This window comes from Heterocephalus glaber, unplaced genomic scaffold (assembly GCF_053883595.1).
Source record: "Heterocephalus glaber isolate CG9 unplaced genomic scaffold, H.glaber_assembly_v1.0 deba00000331, whole genome shotgun sequence".
Taxonomy (NCBI): domain Eukaryota; kingdom Metazoa; phylum Chordata; class Mammalia; order Rodentia; family Bathyergidae; genus Heterocephalus; species Heterocephalus glaber.
Genome location: NW_028258142.1, coordinates 21,038,711 through 21,065,898, shown reverse-complemented (window position 1 = coordinate 21,065,898; position 27,188 = coordinate 21,038,711). Strand labels below are relative to the sequence as shown.

The following is a 27,188-nucleotide window of genomic DNA, read 5'->3' as shown; positions in this document are numbered from 1 at the left end:
TTATGTAATTGAACTTTCATCAACTTTTAGTAGAACTGACTACTTGTTTTCTACTTAAAACTATTCATTGCTTTTCAATAAGCTTCTAGCACAGCCCAGGCATCTCTGGATGAGTAGCTATTACCTGCCCTCCTCTATACTTAGGCAACAAAATGTCATGGTTTACAGCACAGAAAATATATTCTGGGATGAATAAGATACATTCTGAGTAGGCTATATCTGAATGGGTTATATTCAAATATCCTAGCTTCAATATATTTCAGTTTTGACCTCTGCAAGTTATTTCTTTTCTCTCTGCCTTTGTTTCTTTTATTTGTGAAATGGGATGAATGATAATATCTTCCCACAGAATTTACAATCAAATAAAATAAAGCATACCAAATGGTTCAGATCATGCATGATGCACATATTAAAAGCACTATTATTACATTTTGGGGCTTTTAATTTGTTAAATACCTTTCCACCACATTGGATTCCTCTTTGCTCCTTGAATGAGACAAGTGTTGTGTATTCCCATTGTCTCACTGCACACTGTCCAGGTGTCTTTCCTCAGATGGGAATGCTACTTCCTCTGATCCCCTTGTCTGGTTTCTTTTCACCCCTCCTTTTAAAGGATTTTTTCCTAACCATTTTATCTAAAGGTCTTCATTTTAATTTTTTATGGCATTCCATTCTTTTCCTACATCGCACATGAAACAATTTGTAACTTCTTGAAAACCATACCGTATATTTATTCAGTGTTCTTCTTTCCCTTAAACTACAGTCTTTGTGGTGCTAAAGACCATGAAACTTTGTTCATCTAGAAACTAGCAGAGTGCCTGGCACATACTAGGTTGCAAAGAATATTTATTGAGTAAAATAATAAATGAATGAATTTGTTTTTCATCCTGGGTTACAACTAAAGAAAGAGTAGTGTTATGTCCACGGGTGGACAGCTTACCATGCCATGTCATGCCATGTCACTGCTCTGCTGAATATGCAGCTCCCAGTGATTCTAAACCCAGCACCAGTAAAGAACTAAAAAAATACAAAGTTTAGTATAACAGAAGATTATTTATTTGGGGAAAAAAAGATGGAAAAGAAAGGATAAACAGCTAGCATGGTGGCATGGGGCTTCAGAGCTAAAAGTCCCCATGAGCTCTTATCCCCAGCTCCTTTTATTGGAGACCAGTGCCTTTCTCATCCCCAAGGTGGGCATTTGTTGATATCTGATCTGTTCCCTTGACTGTCTTTGATCCTAACTGAGGCCTTCTGGCCTGGCCATTTGGTTTCTTTTCATCTCTTATGAATAAGTGAAGGGAGAGGGGACTATTAGGAAGGCAGCTTACTTAACCATTAAGTAAAAGGTATCATTGACAGCTAAGTTAGGTAGAAATATAATAGGCAGTCAGGCAGAGCTAGGATGAGAATACATTACAACTGTGTAATGAGAATACATCACACATGGAATTGTTGCTGGAGGCACATCTGTTGAAGGCCAGACCTCAAGATAAAGATGGAATGATCAGGCCAGCATGCGTCCTCAAAGGATAAACAATAAATTGAAGATTATACTATAATTGATAAGGATACAGGAAATAATACCAGAGATAAAATGTGAAAATATTATATCTTCAACCTGTTAGCTGTCTGATACACAGAGCTCATCTTCTCTGAAAATCGAAGAATGAATTCTAGCAATGGAGGTTAAAAGTAGGAAGATATTTATTGATAGGATAGCTCTTGAGAGGCAGGAGGAGACCCAAATGTGTAGCCAGAAACCCCCTTTACAGGGCAGTTTTATGGAGTAAAACCCACGTGGGTACAGCATAGGTAACAACCATGATCATCCAATAAGGTTACAAGTATAGTCACTTAGGTAATAGTGGCTCATTTGGGAAACAAGACATGTAACAAATGTGGATAGAAAGAACAAAGACTTCCTACAGGAAATGGTGAGTCCAGAGGTCCTGGTCACCCACTGAGGTGACTGATGTCTATCTAGACTTCATTAGGACCAGTGTTTGTCCTTTGAGGAAGTATACAGGTCTGGTCATATTTTTATTGTTGTTGTTACTGGGGATTGAACTCAGGACCTTGAGATTGTGAGGCAGGTGGTGAGCACCACTAAGCTAAATCCCTGGTGGGGCATCTTGTCTTTATCTTGAGGCCTGGTCTCCAACATAGTGTCTCTGGCCACAGTTGTGATGTGTTTTACCTTTGTCCTGATTCTCTCAAGGATCTAGCCCTATCTGACTGCCTATAATATTTTTACCTGACTCCACTGTCTATAATAGTATCACCTGGTCCAATGAAGTCTAAATAAATATCAGTCACCCAAATGGGTGACCAAAACCTTCTGATTCATCTCCTCCTAAAAAGGTCCTTGTTCTTTCCTTGTACACTTGCTATGTGACCTGCTTCCCCATTGGATCAATGTTATCGACCTGGCTATACTTGTAATCTTATTTGTTGATCATTGTTCTGACCCACTTTGTACCCACTTTGTGATTTTGTACCCTCCTCATGATTTTGCTGTATAAACCTTCCTATGTGAAGCGGGATCTCTTGCAATCCTCTTTTGGGTCTCCTCCTCTCTCTCAGGAGCTATCTCTCTCAATAAATTTTTCCTACTCTTAACTTCCATTGTTTCTTAGAATTTGCTCTTTAATTTGGGGGAACACAAACACAGAATATCTGACATCTAGTAGGTTGGAAGTAACATTTATTTCCCCTCTATCAAAAGGACATGTATACATATGTGTACCAGGTCTAATATTATACTGATGTTAAAGTGAGAACATACATACATTTGTATACATGTAAGTATGTGTGTGTGTGCACGCACATGTCTTACATGTTAAATAAGAGTCCTGTATGTAACTCTCTCTTAACGCCCTTGAACTCTGTCAGGTGGGTGAGGGGAGATGGGTTTGCTGGTAATTGTGTTGCCTGATGCCTCTCTCAAGTCTAGCTAGCTTTTCCCTCCTTTGTCTTTCTAATTACCCTAAATGCAGAGTTTAACTGTGAGGGCAGAAACTCTTTTTGGTGGTAGAGACAGAAGCTGCCTTTAGTAAGTTTCCTTCTTGATCATAATAAAGCTCAATGAAGCCTTTATCCTCTTTCCTACCTAAAGGACCTCTTGCCTCCATACTAGGTAGTCATTGATGTAGAAACAGGAAAGACAGATAGGCAGGTAACAGGTAACCCTTCATATTAAAAGAGTACAGAGTATAGACATGTAATAATTAGATTTTATAGCAATCAAGAGCTAGTGCATGTTCAGAGAATAATTTTAGAATTTTTTATGTAGCACAAACTGTAAGATTAAATTTATATCACAAATATTCACAGTCTTTGACCTTGAAATGATTTATGAGCAAATTGACATTAGTTTGTTGAAGTTAAATATTAAATAGTGTCCAAGACAAAAAATTGGAAAAAAGTAGATACTTGATAAATACTGATTAATTAATTAGTTAACAGTTCCCTTGAAGTGATTGGGTAGCTATAATTGTTACAATTGTAAATGACTTGCCTCTAAATCCTCATTTTGATGGAAGCAATCCTGCCAAGTAAAATTGGCTGCAATTTCTGGCTAAGCTAAGCTTTCTTTAATATTTTTGGCTTTTCCCCAAAATATTTATAGTTTTCTTTTCACCTTCAGTGATTTGCTATTCAACCGTGGTTCACAGAGGTTAAAAGCACTAACCTTAGTATATATGCAGTGTTGCTGTCAATGCCTTGAACAAAATTTTCTCATTCCAAGGGCATGGTAAAGACTTGTCAAGCATTAATTACATTAATTTCCTATTTTCATTCAAAGTCTGTTTTATTGAGAGCATATTATATGTGAGACAGGGTGATGGAGAGAGGGATAAGAAATGTGCCTGGTGTATGAAACAAGAACCTTGCTTTTTCTGTTAATGACTACGGCTGAAGATGCTTTCAGATTGCCTCTGTAAGTTGCTGAGTCTACAGTGAAGAAACAGAGAAAAGCCCAAAGTGTTTCGGTATAAGTAAGTCACTAAATTAATACCATTACTGTTGTGGGACTGCATAACTCTATAATCATAAAACCTCCTAGCCCAAACTGTGATTGAATGTGAGTTAATGGATAAAGATGCTTGTTAGTTTTGGGACACTAGATAAAATCTGTAACAGACCTAAAGTCCCCAAGTAAACTACTCAACTCCTTGTTTGCCTGGAACTGATGTTACGGACACCACAATCTATAGAACAATCTGCAACTGTCTGCAGACCATCAATATGTGACAGTCAACCACTAACCTTTGTCCCTTTTCTTTAATTCTATGTTAACTTCCCCCTCAACCCCCTATAACAACAGCCTCGGACTCTGAGCCAGTTGCCTCTCTAAGCTACTTTGCTTTGGGAGTGCCGTCTGGCCAGACTAATAAAGGTCTGTTTTACTTTCCAACTTGTCCGGTGTGTTCCTTCCCGGGTGTTCTTTGCTGCAGTCAGCTCCTCGGAGCGTTTGGTAAGGCCCTTGGTCTTACACAGTGATATTAGAAAATCCTCTCCCAAAGGATGTGTCTTGGATCTTGAAGAATATAATAGGAATTGTGTGAAGATTCAGCCTTATAAGACAAGTACCTAGAAGAGAATGGGAGAGCAAAGAGAGAGACAATGGAATAAAGACCCAGTGGCCTACAGTTGTTGGTGAGTTGTTGAGGCCAGCATCTCCTACTGGAGCTCAGACTCCTTGTGGCAGAAGGGTGGCTCATTGTGGCAGTCAAACCATACAGGGTGCAGCGTTCAAACCCACAAAAATTCAGGGAGCTCAGCCCCAGCCTCACAGCCAGAAATCACCCTCAACTTCAGTGGGCCATGGCTGGCTTGCTGGGATTAACCAACTCGGATCTGCATGCTGCCCACGTGGTCTACCAATGACACCAGAGACACAACTTGAAGTGTATTTTTTCCCCTTTATCTCTCTCCTTTCTTGTTTCTATTTTTGTCTTGTTTTTTCTTGGTTGTTCTCATTTTTATAGGTGTGTGAGCACAGTTTCTAGTTTTCTTATTGCTGTTGTTTTGATTGGTTCTTGTTTCTGTCTCTTCCTTCTCTCTTTCCTGTCCTCAGCAATTTCCCAAAGTTTACATGATCTTCCTTTGATCTCTACCCTTACTTCTAATCTTTTCCTCTCCTTATATTTTTTTATTTTCTCCCCTAACTCTATCTAATTTTTTTCACCAGAGGGAAAATTCATCATATTAAGGGCTTATTTACTATAAACATATTTCCAGTTTGGTTTAGATTTTGTTATATAACTACAAATCTAGTTCACACAGTTAAAGGTGGCAAATTAATAGTTATCACAGCTTGTCATTTTCTAGGCTGTGTTAGCTGCTATTGTTAATGCTGCTGTACTACTTTAAGAACATAGTTGTTCTAAGCAGTTGTTCTTCCTGGTATGCCAAGAATGAGATTGCTTAAGGGTCATTAAAAATACTATAGACCCATGCCAAGGAACTGGAGGCTGGGTCAAGTGGACAGCAATTTATCACCCCTGGTGGATTGAAGAGGTAGGATCTTGCAACAGACTCAAGACCTAGTAGCCTACTATACCTGGAAGACATCTCTGAGAAGTAGTCATTTCCTAAGGGTTCTAAGTACTAGGAAAAAAAATGTTCCCCACAAGGAATCTACTAGCATCAGCCCAGGAATTAAACCAAAAATATCAACAATAAAAAAATAGAAATGAGAAAACATTTAAACAAGTTGCAAATCCAGACTTCCAGGTAATCAAAGGCAAAACCAGTGGGGCCACGAGGTGAACATTCTGAAAATCAGCTACCTGGACTCCCTGAAGTGGTAGCAATGGAAGTAACAAAACAGATGAAAGGTTTTGTAAAAAATCAAATCAGAAATAATCTTTCAGACAACTACAGAGATGGTGACCATACTGAAAGACATGATTAAGAACTCTAGAGCAGATACAGATTAAAAAAAAAGTAGAGGAGATGAAGAAAATGATGGAAACCATGAATTCCCAGCATAAAACAGAATACATGAAATACATCCAAGAAGACATCCACGAGATTAAAAATTCCACTGAAAGTATCTGAAGCAAAAATACATGAATGTGAGGACAGAATCTTAGATATAGAAGACAAGATTTCAATTAGTGAATGTGAAAGAAAGGTTTATTAAAATTAGCAAGGGATTATAAGGAATCAATACAACAATTGTTAGATTATACAAAAAGGAACAATTTAAGATTGATTGGAGTTGATGAAGGAGCAGAAGACAATGCAAAAGACATAAATAAGCTATTCACAGAAGTAATCCTGAAAACTTCCCAAGCAGGGAAAAAGAATTTGACATACCAATAAGTGAGACATATAGAACTCCAACTAGCCATGATCAAAACAAAAAAAAAACAAAAAAAAAACCTACACCTAGCCATATAATAGTCAAGATTCCAGAACTCCAACACAAGAACAAAATATTAAAACTGTGAGAGGAAGAAAATAAATTACATACAAAGCAAAGCCCATCAGAAACACAGCAGATTTCTCAACACAAATCCTCAAGCCAAGAGACCCTGGAGTGACATATTTCAAGCCTTAAAAGAAAACAGTCTTCAACCCAGATTGATGTAACCTGCAAAATTATCTTTTAAAGTTGATGGAGAAATATGATACTTCTATGACAAAGAACACCTGAGGAACTTCATCAATGCCAAATGAGCACTCCAAAATATTCTGAACAGTATCCTAGAAAGAGATAATGTGGATTACAACTCCATGAACCCCAAAAGAATGAATCCACCAGGCAAGGCAATAAATTACATGTGGGTGGAAAATAGGGAGCCAACAACAGGAAACTATCAAGACAAGGATAACCCAATACATATCATTAATGACCATCAGTGTCAATGGTCTCAATTCACCAATCAAAAGAAACAGACTAGTGGAATGGATCAAGGAAGAAGATCCATATGCTTGCATGCAGGAAACACACTTAATTTAAAAAGAAATTCATAGATTAAAAGTCAAAGAATGGAAAATAATATTCTATGTGACAGGAACCCAGAAAAAATCAGGGTTAGCTATTCTGTTTTAAGATGAAGTGGATTTCAAGCCAAGACTGAGAGGCAAAGAAGGTCACTATATCCTAGTAAAAAGAACAATCCATGAGGAAGAGATGATAATCATAAATATATAGGCACCAAATACCAGTGCACCCAATGATATAAAAAAACATATTAATGGACATGAAAAAGCAAATAAGCACCAATATAATTGTAATGGGGGACCTCAATACCCCACTGTCACAAATAGACAGATCAACTTGATAAAAAATCAACAATGAAATACTAGAACTGAACCAAACTCTTGAACAAATGGACTTAATAGATGTCTACAGAGGGTTTTACCACACAACATCAGAATACACATTCTTCTCAGGTGCACATGGTACATTCTCCAAAATAGATCACACACTAGCTCATAGAACCTGCTTTAAATGAAAAAGAATTAAAGTTATCCCGTGCATATTGTCAGACCATAGTGCAATGAAATTAGAGATGAAAAGCAAAAGAAACCACAAGAATTCCATAAACTCATGGAAATTAAATAACAGTCTCTTGTGCAACCAATGGGTCACAGAGGAAATTAAAGAAGATATTAGACAGTTTTACAATTAAATGATAATGCCAATGCAACATACTGGAATTTATGGGACACAATGAAAGCAGTCCTACAAGGGAAACTCATAGCAGTAATGTCCATATTAAGAAAACAGAGCAAGCTCAAATAAACAACCTAATGTGGAACCTCAAGCTTCTAGAAGAAGAAGAGCAAGATAAACCCAAAGCTCATACAAAGGAGGATATTATAAAGATCAGAGTAGAAATTAATGTAATGGAAACTAAGAGAAAGATACCAAAAAATCAGTGGAACAGTTTCTTCTTTGAGAGATTAAATAAAATTGACAAACCCTAAGGCAAGCTTATAAAAAAAAAAAGCTCAAATCCATGCAATTAGGGATGAAAAGCATGAAATTACAACAGATCTTGGGGAAATCCAGAGGATCATCAATACCTATTTTGAGATCCCATATACTAATAAGATGGAAAACAAAAAAGAAATGGACAGATTCCTAAATATATATGAATTACCAATAGTAAATCAGAAGACCTAAAACTTCTAAGCAACCCAATATCAGTCAATCAAATCAAAAAATATAATTAAAAACTTACCAACAAAGAAAAGCCCAAGCCCTAATGGATTCATTGCTGAATTCTACAAGAAATTTAGAGATCTAATGCCACTGCTTTTCAAACTCTTTAATGAAATTGAAAGGGAAGTAATACTCCCAAATTCATTCCTGGAAGCAAGCATTATCCTGATTCCAAAAGCAGAGAAGGACCCAACCAAAAAAGAGAACTAGAGGCCAATCTCTCTAACATGGACACAAAAATTCTTAATAAGATACTAACAAACAGAATGCAGAAGATCATCAAGATTATACAACTTGACCAAGTGAAATTCATCCCAGGGATATGGGGATGGCTCAACATATGTATATAAATAAATGTAATATACTCCATTAACAGAGTGAAGGACAAAAACCATACCTCAATATATGGAGAGAAAGCATTTGACAAAGTCCAACACCAATTAATGATAAAAATGCTACAGAAAATTGGAATCGTCTTTATCTCAACCTGATAAAAGCCATTTATGAAAAACCAACAGCCAACACCATACTAAATAGGCAAAAGCTGAAATCTTTCATGCTAAAATTAGGAACAAGACAAAGATGTCCACTATCACCACTCTCGTTCAGCATAGCTCTGAAAACATTAGTCACAGCAATTAGACAAGAGAAAGAAATAAAAGAAATAAGGATAGGAAATGAAGATGTTAAATTGGCATTATTCACAGATGACATGATACTTTATATAGAAGATCCCAAAAACTCCACCAAAAAACTTCTAGACTTAATAACCAAATTCAGCAAGTAGCTGGATACAAGATCAATACTCAAAAATCAATAATCTTCCTGTAAACAAATGACAGACTCACTGAAAAAGGAATTGTGGAAGCAACAACTTTTACAATATTATCCAGAAAAAAAGAAATACCTAGGAATCAATCTAATGAAGGAAGTAAAAGACCTCTACTTCGAAAACTACAGCACTCTGAAAAAAGAAATAGAACAAGATATCAGAAAATGGAAAGACATCCCTTGGTCCTGGGTAGGAAGAACCAATATAGTGAAAATGGCCAGACATCCAAACCAGTTATATAGATTTAATGCAATCCTGGTCAAAATTTCAACAGCATATTTCACAGAACTAGAGAAAACAATCCCAAAATTCATTTGGAACCAGAAGAAACCTAGGATAACTAAGGTAATTCTGGGCAACAAAGGCAAGGCAAGGGGTATCACAATCCCTGACATGACATTACACTGCAAAGCTACTGGCAAATGAACCTAAGGATCAATGGAACAGATTAGAAGATGCAGAAACAGCTCCAGATACACTCAGCCACCTCATCTTTGACAAAGGAGCCAAACAGCTTCACTAGAGGAAAGATAGACCTTTAATAAATGGTCCTGGAAAAACTGGGTTTCAACTTGCCATAGATTAAAATTAGACCATATTATCCCCGGTACAAAAAAAAAAAATTAGACCATATCATGTACCACGCACTAAACTAAAATCAAAATGTATCAAAGATCTAAATATTAAAACAGAGCCGGGGATTTAGTTCAGTGGTTCCGCTGCCTGCCTCACAAGCACAAGGACCGGAGTTCGATCCCTGGTACCAGAAAAAAAAGAAAGAGAGAGAAAGAGAGAGAGAGACAGAGAGAGACAGAGAGACAGAGAGAGAGAGAGAGAGAGAGAGAGAGAGAGAGAGAGAGAGAGAGAGAGAGAGAGAGAGAGAAAGAAAAGAAACACTAAATCTACTGGAAGATAAGTTAGGTAGAATTCTTGAAAATATTGGCATAGAAAAAGACTTTATGAACAAAACCTCGTTCTCATAGAAACTATCACAAAGAATCAGCAACTAGGATCTCATTTTATTAAAAAGCTTTTGCACAGCAAGAGACACCACAGAATGAAAAGGCAACCCACAATGTAGGAAAAGATTTTTTTCCAGCTGCTCTTCAGACAAAGGACTACTATCTTAGAATATATAAAGAACACAAATCAGAACCCCCAAATTTAAAGACCTAATCCAAAAAATGGTCATCTGTAGCAGACATCTCTGCCCAGTATTAGCAGGCTATAGTGGCACAAGCTTCTTGCCCCTCCATAATTTGGCTGTGTTACATTGAAAGTAGCAGAGTTTGGCTAAATTCACTCTCAGTCAAGGTCAACTGACTCCAACTAAATTCTTCCCCTGTGAATTTACCATTTGTTCTCTTCAACAAAGATATGCTATGCCTCAGTCTACAGTCCTTCCTGTTTGATATTTGTTTTCAGCAGGTATCTCAAGGCCTTTCCAGTTTCCCCTCTTCCCACACTTGGAATGAATAAACACTGGATTTCCTGGGAGTCCTTTGTCTTTGCTTCACAGAGCAGGTTAGATCAGCCCAAGGCTCAGTTTCTTTCAAGTCTCTGTCTATGTGTTTTTTCTTCTTCCCACTTCCTATCTTATGAATGCTGTATTGGCTTTTAGGAGACCAGGACCACTGCAGAGGTCTCTGCTAATGTCCCCTCTCCCTTTCCCTATAGTCATCTGAAATGAATCAACATGTCGCAGATGAAGAAATAGAAACAGCAAATAAAAATATGAAAATGTTCAACATCACTGGTCATTCAGGAGATGCAAATGAAAACAATGCTGAGATTCCATCTCACTCCCAAAAGAATGGGTGCTATCAAGAAATCAACCAATAATAATTGCTGGCAGGGCTATGTGGAAAAAGCAACCTTTCTCCACTGTTTGTAGGAGTGTAGACTGGTACAACTACTGTGGAAATCATTGTGGAGATTCCTAAAAAATCCAAAACTAGAGGTTCCATTTGACCCTTTTTTGGCATTTTCCCAAAAGAATTAAAAGCATCATACCATAGTGATATGTGTACATCCACGTTTATAGTGACACAGTCTGTAATAGCTAAATCTTGGAAACAGCCCAAATGCCCATCATCCAATGATTGGATAAAGATGTATTTTTTATATAAAATGAAGTACTACTCAACCATAAAGATAAACTGGCATCATTTATAGCTAAATGGATGCACCTCAAGACTATACTCTTAAGTGAAATAAATAGGATACACGTGTAAATATTGAATTGTTTCTCTCTAGTGTAAGAAACAAAGTGTAAATGAAGACTATAATATATAATAGATACTATGAAAAAGGAAGAAAATATTCAAAGAGGAAGGCAAACTGGTGGGGTCCATGGGGGAAGGTAGAAGGGAAAGAAAAAATAAGAAGAAATAATGGAAACAAAGCATGTGTAAATAGGGAGGGGTGGAAGGGTGGAAGGGAAGGAAGGGGAATGGGAAAAAATGAGAACCAAGATATATTATGTACAAGTACAAATTCCCTAAGATGAATGTGATCACAATGTACACCTAAATTGTACCAATAAACTCAATTAAAAAAAGACAGGTACCTAGAGGTGAGGGATAATGGTCCATGTACATGTAATACTGAGAAGTTCAGTTCTCCCAAAAACATGCACTTCAGTACCTCAATGAGGGGACCCTGTGAATAATGAGGTGGCCTTTGTGGATCCCCTTTTTTGAGGCTCCTTTGGCAACCTTCCTTCAACCTGTTTCCAGTAGCCAGCAGGGTCCCATGTCCCTGATATTGCTCTCTCCCTATCAAGAGCCTAAATAATGTGCCTTACAGACCCTAAAAACACATTCTTGGGCCAGTACAAAAGAACCAAACAGATTTTCTCTCTTCCCTTTACCATTTTTATCTCAGGATTTCTATCATGTTCAGTTACAGTAGGTAATAAATCATTCAACTGGCTCTCTTGGTTGTGAACCCCAATTCAAAGGGGGCAGAGGGCAATAAAGATTCCTAAGGCCAAAGCTTCCTTTTGCTCAACTATCCTTGACTTTCCTATTTTCTATTAAAACTAACACCTTTAGTTCCCTTTTCTCCCCTTTTTCTTTCATGAGCCCCATAGAAATAATTTAATCTTTTTATTTTTTAAAGTAGATTAGAAATCTTTGTCTACTAAATTATTTTTATATTAAAATTCCTTTTAAAAGTTGTAATCTGGCAAATTCCTTATTAGGAGCATTATTATTATGTATATCTAAAGTGTACCAATAATTGTTTTCCTTCAAAAAGATAAAAAAGGCAAAAAAGTTATAATCTGCTCATTGCTTATCTGTTTTCATTTCCATTTACTTTCTAATTATCCACATCCAATCTCTTCATTAGTCAGTAATTCTAAACTAGACTTTTAGTTTAAATTTTTAAAAAATTGTTAAACAGTTCCTTCATTCATATATTTATTCATTCATTAAAGAAACATTTATTGGCATCAGTATGCCAGCAACTAGAGATGGTCCTGGGAGATGGATTAAAGGCACAGTTTTAAGAGCATAGTTGAAAAAGCAAACATTGTATTGGTTTTAGTTTTGTTTAAATTCAAGTACAAAATCAGAATATATTTTAAACTTAAAAGGGGCAATGTCAGTTGAGTCATACTGGTGAATTGCTGCACAATCTTGATTACAATACTAAAAGCAGTATTTTTTTCTTTAGTACCAATATATACAGCAGAGAAAAAGAAAGCTGCAACTATTAATTTCCTGTCTCATAAAGATCCAGTAACTGGCTCTGACATAAAATTTATGATGAGATCAGTGGACTTAAGTTTAGAATTTCAAACCTGGTATATTTTTCACTGATACTTTCAGGACTCAGGTTGAAGGCTGGATGAGAGTTCCAAAGGTCCCAGACAGCATGTGAAAACACTCCCCAGAATCCTAGAGTGCAATACAGGACACTGATCTTAAGTCTTGACCGGACTTTTGGCTAGTCTCCTGCTGACAGTAACAGCATGCCTTGGAAAGCCCCAGAACTACCTTCATAGAAGAGACCAGGGATTCATTCTGAGGGTCGAGGCCAGAAAGCTCGTAGAAGCTATTGCAGAGCACAGTAGGAAATGATTTCAAGTTGATGGTGAGTGTGCTTTTCCAGGCATGCAGAAGGGTTTTAGTACTGTGGGTGCAATTACCACTTAGCAAAGAATCAGCACCCTCTTACTGAAATTAGAACATAAAATGAGCCAGGCTGGTAGACAAATTGTGGTGCATGGCCCTGCTGTGCTAGTGACCTATATTCACTTTCCAAACTTAGTATGGAGCTCTGTTTCTGGAGCTAGCATTTTAGAGTAAGGTGGCAAGGAAGATAATATATTCAAATGAGAAAAGAGGTATTCAGCCCTATGATATCTATTCAGATAGCAAAAAATTAGCTTGGGATATTTGCAGTCAACTTTTACCTTCCAACATTAACATGCTGGGAGAAGTTTTCAAGGTTGTGGATGAGGAACAGAAGTCCCCAGTAAGACAGAGGAAGTAACGGCCACAACACATTTAGGCAACTGAATGTCACTAAAAGTAGGTGAGCAAGGCTGAGGCAGGAGGATAGATAGTTCAAGGTCAACCTGGGTTACATAGTGAGGCCTTGTCTCAAAAAGAAAAAGAAAGAAGAAAAGAAAGAAAGGAGGGAGGGAGGGAGGGAAGGAAGGAAGGAAGGAAGGAAGGAGGGAAGAAAGGAGGGAAGAAATTGGGCCAGGGATTTAGCTCAGTGGTGCCGCAGCCTGCCTCACAAGCTCAAAGTTCTGAGTTTGATCCCCAGTACCAAAAAAGAAAGAAAGAAGAGTGAGCAGAGCATCTCAGTGTTCAGCACAGAAACAGAAATATGCCAGGTCTATAGAACATGTTTCATGGATGATGTGATTTTTTTGCTTTGTTTGGTACTAGGGATCGAACTTGTGGCGCTGGAACCACTGAGCTAAATCCCTGGCCCACGGATGATGTGATTTTAAGATTTTAATGGCTGGATTTAACTGAGACAATGAGTCCAAAATTTCTATTTTTCTAATTGTGCTCTTCATATGAATCAGTTTATAAATGGAAATAATCAATTGGTTCCAAAAAATTATAAAGTGAACTTAAGCTAGGAAAAAATGATTAAAGTGATATGACCTTTCTAGAACTTACATATACGTTTTTCCTATGCACAACATTTTGCTTTTTTAAGTTTTTAATTGGGGCGAATAGAAGTATTGTAACTAGTGTGAATACAGACACAAAATAGATATAAAACAAAAGGGAAACACTGAGAAGTATAAATATCCAAGTTCACATCTAATTGGAAGCAGTTTTAAAAAAATTATTACTACAGAAAAAAAGAATATAAATTTTACTCCATTAAATTAATTGATATTAAGAGACTGATGTTAGTCTAATACTGGTCTCTTTTTCAGAACAAGGAATAAGGTTAAAATTTACTTGTTAAACTAATTCCAATAATGCAATCAATATGTACTAAACATTAGACAGCATTTTAAAGCCATTTTATTTTTATTTCTGTCTTTTCTGTTCCCCTCAAATTAAAAAATCTTTCAGAACAAGAGTATGGCAAGCAATATAAGTTAAAGATTTATGTTCACAAGGCTATGGTAATTGGACGAATTCATTTCTATAACGCATTTTTGATGATCACATGACCACTTTTGACTTTCATAACAAAACTAAAGACTTTAGATACAAGCATGTCTACATGTATCAAGAAAGTAAAGATTCCAGAAACAACACTGAAATCTTCCAAATTTGAAGAAGCAAAGGGACTGGGAAAATTTGGCAATTAGAGAATCAAGTAGAAATCGTGAACAAATTTAAGGATCTTAAAAGAAGAAAACTGGGCCAGGGATTTAGCTCAGTGGCACTGTGCCTGCCTCACAAAAAAAAAAAAAAAAGGAAAAGTAGTGAGAAAATTACACTAATACCTATAGTTAGCTCTTCAGGATACAAGTAGTGAGACTGAGGTATAGAACAAGACAGAAGCTTGAACAATACTGTGTGTGTCCACGTATGTACTTGTGTGTAGGGTATTGTGTGGTGTGACATGCTTTTATGCTAATTAAGATTGAAGTTTGGGCATTTAAATACATGAAGAGGATGGAAATGAGAGAAGAGGACATATTGGAAATAAGAATAACAATGCAAATAATTAAAGTTAGAAGATCCTGAAGGAGCAAAAATATGTAGTATCAAGTAAGATCAAAGTTGAAACATCCTTGTTGTCCAGGAGCAAAACAGCCCTTCCTCAGTCTGCAGGGAGAGGGTGATCTTTCTTCACATGAGAGAGTAATCCTTCCTTCACTCCTGGGGAGGGTGATAAATGGGTTAGGGAATGCAGGAAGAGCAAGATCCTGGAAGAAAAAAGAGCAAGTCAACACAGGTGGAGATATGATGAGTTGGCAGAGCCATATGTGATGATCTGAATTCTGTTTAAAGTAAGAAGGCAGAGATTTTGAAACTGCTGTGAATGGACCGTTATTTTTCTGTGGGTAGGCCATCCTTTTCTCCAAATCCAAGAGCCAAACTAGAACTTCCAATAGGTTCCACCCTCTCAAGAGAAACATAAACGTTCCCAGTTCCAGGAAATAATATGTCTCTCCCTCATGCTCTATTTGTTTGAGTGTGTAATTTTAACTTTCTGCTTAGTACATCCCTTTATGCTTCTTAAGAAAAAAAAAAGCAAGCAAGAGATGTTGAAACTGGATTTTTAATTCTGCACTGGAATAAGAGACTTAGTTCACTCTAGATTCTAGGCTACTTTAGGGAGGGAAAGTTGGTAGACTAACAACACATTTATTTTAATTATTATTTATGACACTACATGCTTCTTTGGTGCATTTCATAATCTATGTTATCTCTTAAAGTCTTTCTCAACCTTTTATTATTTTCCATGTTCTCATTACATATTTCAGAGTATGGAACAGTAGTTTAAGTGGAAAATATATTTAAGTTATTATTTCAAAAAAGTGAGTGTTCAAGGTGTGGGAGAAAAGAGAAAAAGCTAACATTCATTGCTTATTTTCAGTAGGAGAGATGAGATTCTGGATTAAATCAAAATGACAAAATGTGGGTCGGGGATTTAGCTCAGTGGTTCCGCCACCTGCCTCACAACTGCAAGGACCCAAGTTTGATCCCCGGTACCAAAATATAATGACAAAAGCAGAGCAGTGTGTTTTAAATAGGATCTTTTAATAGGTAGAAAATGATTTCTTAAGTGTATATTGTTCAATTAACCTGAAAATACTCTGATAAAAGCTTTCTCATCAAGAAGTATAGTTTACTAATAGCTCTCAACATTTATATTATGCATGTGAAAGAAACACTATCTAACCAAATGATGTTATTTTTAGTTTAGATAAAATTATACCTTTGTTTAAAATAATCCCAAAGTGGCATTCCTTCTAAAAATTTCAGTGTCAAGCAAAAATTCTGAAATTTTAAGAATAGGAAACTCATCTATCATGTGTTAGTTAGTTTATATTTGATGTTAAAAATTCAAATATTTATTCTTAGAAAACCTGCAGAAATTTTTCTTGTATTCTTATGTAATAAATAAATAAGCAAAAATACTGATTTAAGCTGGTCTCATAATTAAGTGACAAAAATGTCTAACCTCTTTTCATTTAGACTTTTATTCATCTAGTTTTTATTCATTTATTCATATCATGTTTCTTGCTTCCATTAGTTTTAATTTAAAACAGAACCAGTTCTGTCTTCAAGGAAATGTCTCTTAAAGTATTTGGTAATGGTGTCATAACTCATTTACTCTTTGGCCACCTGAAATAGAACACCTTACAGATGTGACATTACTCTACAATGGTGAATGGAGGAAGGAAGGAGCCAGGTGTCAGGATAGGCATGAAGCTGGAAAATCATAACAACATATGCTTACACTTGAAATTAATGAGCATCTACTTTTCCTGAACTCAGATTTGTACTAAACTTTTAACTATTTTGAGTAAAATGTGTTGCTTAAGAATATTTTTTATACACTTGTTTAAAAAAATAAAAGTTACTTTAGAGAAGCAGAACCAATGGACTTTCAGAGCCTACCAGCATTAACTCAGTAGAGCCCAAGGAACTGATGGCCTCCATTAGTCGTGTCCTGGGACAGCAATAGTTTTGTAGTTAAGAGACACTTGAGTCTATTCATATGCATTAGATTGCTAGTGATATTGTAACCAAGTACCACAAACTCAGTGGCTTACAGCAACACAAATTTATTATCTTACAGTTCTGGGAGCTGGAATTCTGAGATCTTGGTGTTGGCATGGTTAATTTCTTCTGAAGGCTGTGGAGAAGAGATCTGCTTTAGGTATCTCTCCTGGTTTGTAGAGAGCCATCTCTGTGTCTCTTAATGTCACTTTCATTTACTCTTTGTGTGTGTTTCTGCGTCCAATTTCTCCTTTACCTATGGCCATCATTTTGGTTAAAACTATTGTCACCTTGATTGGCTTGGGAGCCTTCTACTTGATTAGTAAAGCACACTTCTGGGTGTGTGTGGGTGAGTCTCAAAGGCATGATGTTGGGGTCCATATTTGGCCCTTCAGCCCTTCTTCATTCTCCCCTGCTATCCTCTCCAGCAGTCATGAAATAAGCAGCTTACTTCACTCTGCCCTCCTACCATAATGTTCATGCCTTGGAGCAAGCTGACTGGATTGAATCTCCTGAAACTGTAAGCCAAGTGAACCTCTTCTCCTTCAAGTTGTGAGTGTCAAGCAATTTATACAAACATGAAAACTTACTAATAAAACTTACTAATAATTCTACAAGTTTAGGGCCCACCATAATCAACCTTATTTATTTTTATTACTTTGTAAATATCTTATTTCCAAATAAGTTTACTTTCTGAAGTTAGGATTTCAACATATAAATGTGAAAAATGTTGGGAGGATATAATTCAACTCATAACAACTTGAAAATATAATAATTGTACTTTAAGTTTATCATTTGAAATTATCAAGGCAACTTGAGAGACAAACTTAAAAAACATTGACAGTGAAGATTGATTTGAAATGATGAGGAAGATTTTGAGATGAGAGTGTATCGATTCATCTATTTAAAGCTTTTATAAAAAAATCTATATCAAGAAATGGTAACATAAGTGCTTTCTTTGGTAATGTAAAGGTAGCAAAAAGAAATCAACCTGGAAAACATTAAAAATGGTTTCCTCTGAGGTCCTATTTCTGAGATTTTAGAATAGGGGTAGGATCAACTATTTTCTTTTTAAATCCTGTTGCATCATTTTTTAAATTATGCATATATATTTTGATAATATTTAATTTAAAAATGTAAGATTTCAATTCCTGATTATTTTGAGCTCAACTGGCAATATATCTTTGTATAAAATAATCTCCAATAGTGAAATCTTCTAAATCTTTCATTGTCCAGCCAAAATTCTAAAATAAGAATACTATGGGAAGATCGTGTAAGATGACTTCATCTGACACAAATACATATGATGTTTCTAGGCAGGAATTGACAATTGTTGGTGAAAGATGGGATGTCATTGAACCAGGGAGGGGATAGAGCTGTCTTTTTCACTGACAAAAGCAGTGTCTAGTATGAAAGTATTGTTAGTGAAAGAACAAAACTGAAAATATAGTTTCAAGATTAGAGGACAAAGAATGAGATTGGGAGTATTCAAAATTTTTTTCCTAGACTCATCATTCACTTATTTTATGATTCTGAACAAAGTGCTTAACCTTTCTATCTCATTGCAAAAAAATTATTATCTGTACAATGAGAGAAATACTCCTCCTTCCTTTGATTTATAATTTGTTTTTTCCCAGTTCTTATTTTTAAATATTTTTATTATTCATGTTTGCATGCATATGCATACATATATACCTACCTCTATGTGTATATCCAAATGTAAAATGTAAAAAAATTGTCAAATGTGAAAAAGTTAAATTTTATTGTCATACTGTAATAAATCTCCTTCCAAATGTGCCCAGTGATAAGAAAAATTTACTCTACTTCTGACTCTGCAAGGATCCTGTTTTCTGAGTTGTAAATAAAAATTGAAAATCCATGACTAATAAACAGGAATTAGGCAGCAACCTATTGGTCTTGGATATTAAAGTGTTGCTTATAGAACAATTTGCAATGACCTCAACTCTAACTGCTATCAGTTTAAGTGAATTCCTTGTTGACTATGAAGAGAAAGAAACAAACAAATGTGCCTATGCTCAGTGAGAAGCTACAAAACCTGTTCCTGCAGAGAACCCAGAAATTGAATCTTCCAGAAGCTCTTTTCAAGTTTTAATGAGCCACCTGCCTCCTGCTATAAAACCCAAAGAGAAAGGAAAGGAAATATGCTGAACAGCAAGAGGTAATTTCTAGCATTGTGAAGCAAAATCTCTATGGTGAAGTAATCTTTTATATAATGCCACCAGCCTTCTTGGGAACATGAAGTTAGGTCTTGGGTTAATTGATATTCCATTTCTGTTTCAAATGTTATCACTTACTTTTTGTATCTTCAAGTTTAACAGATAAAAAGAGAACATATAAACTTTACTTTGTGACGCAGTCATTAAATATTTACTAAATTCTATCACCATAGGTGACAGAACAAAACCAAGTTTATAAAGGAGTCAGTTGAGATGGGGAAGGGCTCATCAATCAGAAGAAACTATCATTATTGATCATTTAAAAGATAATACTGAAATATACTATCTACTTTATAAACATATATATTGTAAATTTTGACTTCATTTGTTTTCCTATACCTAAGACCCATTTTCTGCCCAGAGTATGATAGGTCCTTCAAAAAGAGGAAAACATAAAGCACAATGTCCATGCCCTAACATGAAGAGTAACTTCTTATTGTTTTCCAGAAAAAGGATACAATGATCTTGTGCTATCACTAAGACATTTTTACATTTCTTAGCTTATTGATTTTCTTCATACTCAGCATGATAGTAAAATATGTTTCTCATATATTATAAAATCAAGGTGGATCAAAGACCTAAACATTTTTGAAAACAGAAATTATCTGCTAGAAGGTAAAATAGGTAAATCTCTTGAAGACTTAGGCATAGACAAAGATTTTGTATCCAACTGCAAAAGGAATAACATCAAGAATCAATAAATGGGATATTACAAATTAAAAATCTTCTGCAAAGCAAAGGAAACAACCAATAGAATGAAGAGATAACCTATAGTATGTGAAAAAATGTTGCCAGCTATACCTCAGACAGTGGATTAATATCTAGAATATATAAAGAACTCAAAAAATTATGTAAAAGGAAAATCTAAAAGACAGTGTAGTTAGTTAGCTTATAGATTGGCAGTTAGTCAGTAATGAATAGGCCTAAAATAAATACAAAGAAAATAGCATATAAACTGAGTTAAGATCTAATTCAACCCAGGCAGCTGGTTAGTTAAGCATAGAAGTGTAAAAACAAACAGAAAAATGATAAAACATTAGTATAAGAGTAGATAGATAAGAACCCTTTCTCTCAGGAAAGAAACTTTTTAGGAAGAATATGGTAAGTCCCTTGACAGCTCCTCCCTATCTCCAGGTCTAACTTGCAGAAATATTAGCAATCCAAAATAACTGGTTTCTTTTGAACTTATTTCCTTTAAACTCAGCCAGCTGAGTAACTGTTTTTTTTTTTTAAACTTTACATTACAAAGCTTCCACTCTTTTTATCAATATAAGATCGAAACAAAGATAAAGAACTAAGAACTCCACTCTTGGATTCCCCTATGCAAAACCTGGAACCATTTTCTTCTTATATTTCTAATAAATACTTTCCCATTAACCTCCTTATTGTCCAAGATTTCATTCTTTAGCTTTGTGAGAAAACAAGATTAGATTTACATGTTTTGTAAAAGCCTTTTCAATTAGACCACTAAAGATAAAAGGCCCAAGTGAAAAATGAACAACTGAAATGAACAAACACTTCTCAGAAGAAGTACAAATGGTCACTAAGTACATGAAGAAATGTTCAGAATCTTTGGCAATTAGAGAAGTGCAGATAAAAACAACTCTGAGATTCTTTCTCCACAAAGAATGGCTATTATCAAGAAGTCAAAAAAATGTTGGCAGAGTTGTGAGGGAAAAGGAACTTGTCTTATTTATTTGCTTGTCCTGATATACAATACTCAACACTCATGACTTTAAGGAGAAAAGGCTTATTTTGGCTCACAGTTTGCAGAGGTTTCAGTCCATAGTAAGCTAAATCTAAGGTAAGGTGGCATGGCAGAGGGGCCTAACAGAGGAGGTTTGCTCATGCCATGGCAGTGAAGCACAGAGGGATAAGTGGAGGAGGGAAGAAGACAAACTCTTCCATACTGTGCTCCTGGTGATCCACCTCCTCCAACCAGATTTCACCTCCAAGGTCACATTTAGCTATGAACTCATCAGTGGACCAATCTACTGATGAGTATCACACACCAATGATCTAATTGCCTCTTAAAAGCCCCGCCTATGAGCACATGAAGCTTTGAGGGTACATCTAGACATAAACCATAACAGACCCCTTCTGTTTTGTTGGTGAGAATGCAAAGTTGTCCAACCTGTCTGGAAATCAGTATTAAAAATTCTCAAAAGAACTAAAAGTAGAAATTTCACTTGACTTGCTGTAGCCTTTTTGAGTATCTTCACAAAATACTTGGATACATCATATAGTGATGCATGCATACCCATGTTAATAGAAGTATTACTCACAGTAGCTAAATCTTGGAAATGCCATATATGTCCATCAATAGATGAGTAAAAGAAAATGTGGTATCTATACACAATGGAGTGCTACTTGGTTATAAAGAAGGATATATTTGAGTCACTAGTAGGAAAATGATGTGAACACCGTGCTAAGTGAAATAAATCAAACACAGAAGGTTAAGTATTGCATGGTTTCTCATATATTAGAAACTCAGAGTATAAATAGTTTAAAGAGCAAATTAAAGATAGAAGAAACAAGAAGGTAGACCATTGGAGATGGGTTTAGAGATGCTATTAAGGATTTTAATCCTTTGTTAAAGTCAGCTTCCTTTAATTGGAGGGCTGCTGGAAGTTTTAACCCTTTGTTACCAATGGACAGTGTCTTAGTTACTTTCTTGTTGCTGGGGCAAAATACTCAACGTCCACAAGTTAAAAGATAAAAGGTTTATTTTAGTTCATAGTTTATAGAGGTTTCAGTCCATAGGCAGCTGAATTGAAGGCAAGGCTGCATGTCAGAGTGTCATGGCAAAGCCCCTTCTCTAGAGGAAGCAGCAAGACTTCCTTCCTTATTTTCTTCCCTTTTTATTCCATCCAGGCTGTAAGGCTATTGGTTGTTGGAACCCATACACAGAGTGAGTCTCTTCAGTAAGTCCATCATCCAATCAGTAGACTAATCCAGTATCATGCACTCATGATCCTGTCACCACCATAAAGCCCTCTCTATGAGCACATGAAGCTTTGGGGGACATCTAGTTATAAGTCATAACATTCTGCCTCTGGCCCCCAGGAGACTCATGTGCATCCCTTTATGAAAAATGTATTTAGTTTATATGTAAGAGTTGCCAAATTTCCAACAGTTTCAGCATTGCTGAAAAGTCCAAGTCCAGATTTTCCTCTGAAATTTAAAGCAAACTCTTAGTGATAAGCCCATGTAAATATAAAAAGAAAGTTAACTGCTTCCAACATACAATGGCACAAGAAAGACATTCCATCTCAAAAAGTACAAATAGGGCAACAGAAAGGAATTGAATCAAAATAAAACCAAAATCCAGCAGAGCAAACGCTAAATCTTGTTGCTCCATGTTCAGCATCTGGTGCAATCTGGGGCAAGATGTGAACTCTAAATGGCCTGGATGACCCCACCTCTTTGGCACTGCCAGTGTTTGTATCTCTCATTCCCTTTCTCTTAGGCCCAACTCTCTTCATTCCTTGTGGTTTCCTGAGATTATCCATGTTCCTGGATTCTCCAACTTTCTGGGAGCTTCGCTGCACTTTCAGCTTCACACTCACAGATTTACACACTGCCATCTGAGGAGCACATTGCCTGGCCTCCCAGACCTTCTTCTGAAATCTGGATGGAATCCTTGATGACCTCACAATTCTTGCATTCTACATGTACCCAAAACCAGCACCATGTAAATCATCCCAAAGTCTACGGCCAGCTGGAGCAGTAACCACATTTCATTCTCTCTTGGCAATAGGAGTATGTGCTTCAGGAATTGTTGAGCTCTAGGGACCCAATCCCCAGAAACAAATTCCCAAGCCTCAACCATTCTGGATCATAGTGCCTTGGAGGCTGTCTTCTGGAAGCCAAGTCTTTCACCTTTGCAACTTTGAGGCTACAAAAGGTACAGTCCTGCTGGTTCTTGTAATTCCCTCAGCCCATCCTTTCTATTGTTCTTTTCCAAAGAACTTGAATTGTTAATGCTAATATTTCCAATAATCAAGCTCTCCTCTACCTTTGTAGGCCACAACTTTGCCAGACCTTCCTTTCTGGCCCAAACACAAAACTATTTAGATCATTCTGCTGGGTTATTTGCTCTCAAAGTAGAGCTGGGTAACAGCCCCCAACAGTAGCTATGCCACTGCCTCAACATTAGACTGCCTCGAAATATCTTCTGCCAATTATTTAGTTCACTGCTGTTAATCTTAGACTCCTTCAGTGTCTCTGGATAGGAGCAAAATCTCTACAAATTTTCTGCCAAAGCATAGCACACATGGCTTGGAGTCCAACTGCCAATGCAGTCCTTATTCCCAAGTGAAACCTTCTGAGCCTGGTCTTTATCATCTGCATTTCTATACCTTTGTAGTCTTCTGAGTTCCAACCAGAATCTGTCATCATGCATGGCTTACAGTATTTTAGGGCTGATTCTTCAGCTGGCATCTCCGAATCTTTCCAAACTTTTCCTGTAAGCCAGTTCCAAAGGCTTCTTGAACCACATGATGAGGTAACATCATAGCAATGACCCCACTGTCAGTACTAAAATCCATATTAGTTTCTTGTTGCTGGAACAAAATACCCAACACCCACAAGTGAAAGGAAGTTTATTTTAGCTCACAATTTGTGTAGGTTTCAGTCCTTAGTCACCTGGCTCCAAGGAAACGTGGGATGGAAGAGGAGAAACAGTCCATGGAGTGGCAGTCATGAAACAGCAAGACTTCCTTCTTCTTTCTCTTTTTATTCCATATAGGCTCCATGCCTATTTGTTGATGCCACCCACATACAGAGTAAGTCTTCTCTCTTCAGCAAGTCCTTCATCTACACTGAAACTATGCTAAATCAATCTGTGGTCTTATCCAGTAGCACATACCCATGATCTGGAATCACACACCCATGATCCAGTTACCTCCCAAAAGCCCCACCTATGAGCACATGACACTTTGCAGGACATGACATACAGTAACTACAATGTATATATTTAATTCTGATAACATATAATCATGAAATTTCCTAGGAAAAGAGTGAAGAGAGAAGATAAGAAAGAAAGCAAGGGAAAGGAAGGGCAGAAATGAGAAGGTATGGAGCAAGAGAAGCTTCAAAACAATGCGTATAATGAAGAAGAGCTCTATGACTGTCAAGTGACAATTATATAGATAGACATTATTATAAAAGTTATTTTCTAACAGATCTAAGTTATGAAAAATAAATTATAAATAGTTCATCCACAGGAAACTACAAAATTGGAAATGCTTCTCTTTAAGAAATAGTGTTTTTTTGTCTTAAAAAAGTTTGAACTAATCAGAAGTCTGTTACAAGGGTGAACATGAGTAAATTAATGAAATCCTAACTATAATACAGGAAGATTGTTTTAAATGTCATTTACCAAAAGTGAACTTTCTATAAAAATTACTGAACTGTAAAGGTGTATATACTCATTTACAAAGCATAACTTTCCTATATATTATGTTAAGTTTGAATCATAAACTGTTCGTGACAATACAATCTTAGATCTCTCTCATAGTTTGATATACTTTTTTTACAGATAGGTAAATATTTCATTTATATTATTGGAATTAAAGAATTGATGATATTATGAATTAAATTCTCTAAAATGAAGATAAATAATGATACCTTAGTATACAGTTTTCATCATTTTATTTTGTATATGTGTAGAAGTCAGCTGTTGAAAATGTAAGATAGGTGGAATGGGGAAGATATCTTCAAGGACTTTATAGATTACAAAGTAAATCATTTGGTAAATGTGGTACTTTCATTAGTAAATTCCAGACATCATTGTTTGGTAACAGACACATATATGACATGACAGAGAGGTACATGAATTGAGGTACATGAATATTTTTTATGACCAAAGTACATGAATTAAGAGGGCTATATATTTTAAATATACCTTGGGTTCTGGCTCCTCCATTTCATTTGTTTAAACTAAGCTTGATCACCACTGTTCTGCTTTTTATGCTCCTTTATGACAAAGTTAATTTGTTATAAAAAGTATAGAATTAATATCCTTGAGTCAATTGTCTATAGAGGCTTCATCCAAGTATTACAGATAGCTAAATTAGGTAGAGATTGATAGACAGTTGGAAAGGAACCAGGCCCAAGATCGAGTCAGAACTGTGGTGGGGGGGCTGAGTTGATAGCAACTAGGTCCAAGATGGAGACATGACTGCTAGGCCTGCAAACCTCCCCAGAAATCAACAAGATCTCAAAGCTGTAACTATACAATTTGGCCCAATAAGCCTAAACGATGTAACAAACATAGAAACAACATAATGAACACATAGTTAGATGACCAGAGTATTCTGACCCTCACTCCTACCCCTTCCAGAAATGCCTTTGTTTTTCTCAATGCTATGTACCCTTGCTATACACCTTGTTTTTCTATTAAACCAATATTGGCTAAATAACTATACTTGTAATCCTATAGGTTGGTTATAGTTTGACTCAAGATAATCTCTGATGTGATTTTACTGCATAAAATCCCGGTAGACAAACAGAATCAGTGGTTTTCTCTTAATAAAACTTTCCTACTCTTAACTTCCTTTGTCCTTGATTCCATTCTTCGGCATTCTGAAACAGGAACTTGGCACATCTAGTAGGTTGGGAGTTACTTCCCTGTAACACAAGGACATGCATGGTGTGTACAGAATAAATTAAAAGGTAGGACACATGATGAGGAAACTGTGGTATTTCCTCAGCTGCACAAGCAAAATGAGGCTAAATAAGAACATTAGAACAAAATATTTAAGAGATACTGCAATGAATTTCTACCTCCTCATTTCTACCAGCTTATTTTTGTAACTGAAGTCTCAGAAAGGTAGTCTTGCTAAAGTCACCAGGCTGGTTACTGGCAAAATCAACTTGGGATTCATTCCTTATGTGTGTGCACATGTGGGGGGCATCTTAGGGTTGGTATAAGTAAGGGGATGCTTAAGTAAAGAAATACATGGAAACAAAGGGGCACAATTTTCAATTTAAAAAATAAAGAAAATTCAAATACTACTATTGTCTCAATGCATCTGGTCTTTTGATTTTAAGCTTATTACTATTACAACTGAATTTCAGTCCTCACAGAGTAACAGTATAATGAAAACAGTATCCACATCTGTGGATTTATATAGTCCTGTCCCACCATTAGAATTTTAAACTGTGTCAGATAAAACACACACTCTTTCTCTTCCTCTCTCCCCCTGCCCCCAACAGTGTAGTGGAATAACCCAAATTTTCTTAAAACAAAGAACAAAGTCTGAACTTTCTTCCTTTTTTCTGTTCTAATATGCTTTTTTCTTTTGGTGCAGGAGAGCTCAGCAGAGAGAGAGTCATCATCTTTATGCCACGTTGTGAATTTGCATATGGAAAAAGGAATTTGGGGCAGGAGACAAACAGCAGGAACAAACAAGCTATTAGCACAGAGGAATCCCATTTTCAGGCAAAGGACCTTGCTAATGAAAAAGACACTGGAATGCCAACAATAACTTAAATAGAATCCTCCAAAAATCCACTCTAAATTTGACTTTTTATATAAAGACTTCTTTGCATTTTTTCCTAACCTATTAAAACATCTTAATGAATATTATATTGAGATGGAAAGAGACCATTACTTTGTGTGGAGAATTTGCATTAATAGCCAAAAAGGTATTGGTCTCTTGCTCCTTAGCAACTAAAAGAAAATTCTGGTATTTTTTTTCTTACAGCTTTAAGATGACCTTGTTCCTTTTCTGTCTAATTTATAGCCCCATAGGAAGGAGAGT

General features: G+C 36.2%; 1 long non-coding RNA gene across 1 annotated transcript; it reads left to right on the top strand.

Annotated features, from left to right (window-relative positions):
- The first annotated feature begins 22,960 nt into the window (after window positions 1-22,960).
- Window positions 22,961-26,977, top strand: LOC110344648 (uncharacterized). Its single transcript, XR_002387337.2, has 3 exons — window positions 22,961-23,326; window positions 24,434-24,495; window positions 26,736-26,977. It is a non-coding gene; the product is annotated as an uncharacterized LOC110344648 (long non-coding RNA).
- The last annotated feature ends 211 nt before the right edge of the window (window positions 26,978-27,188 follow it).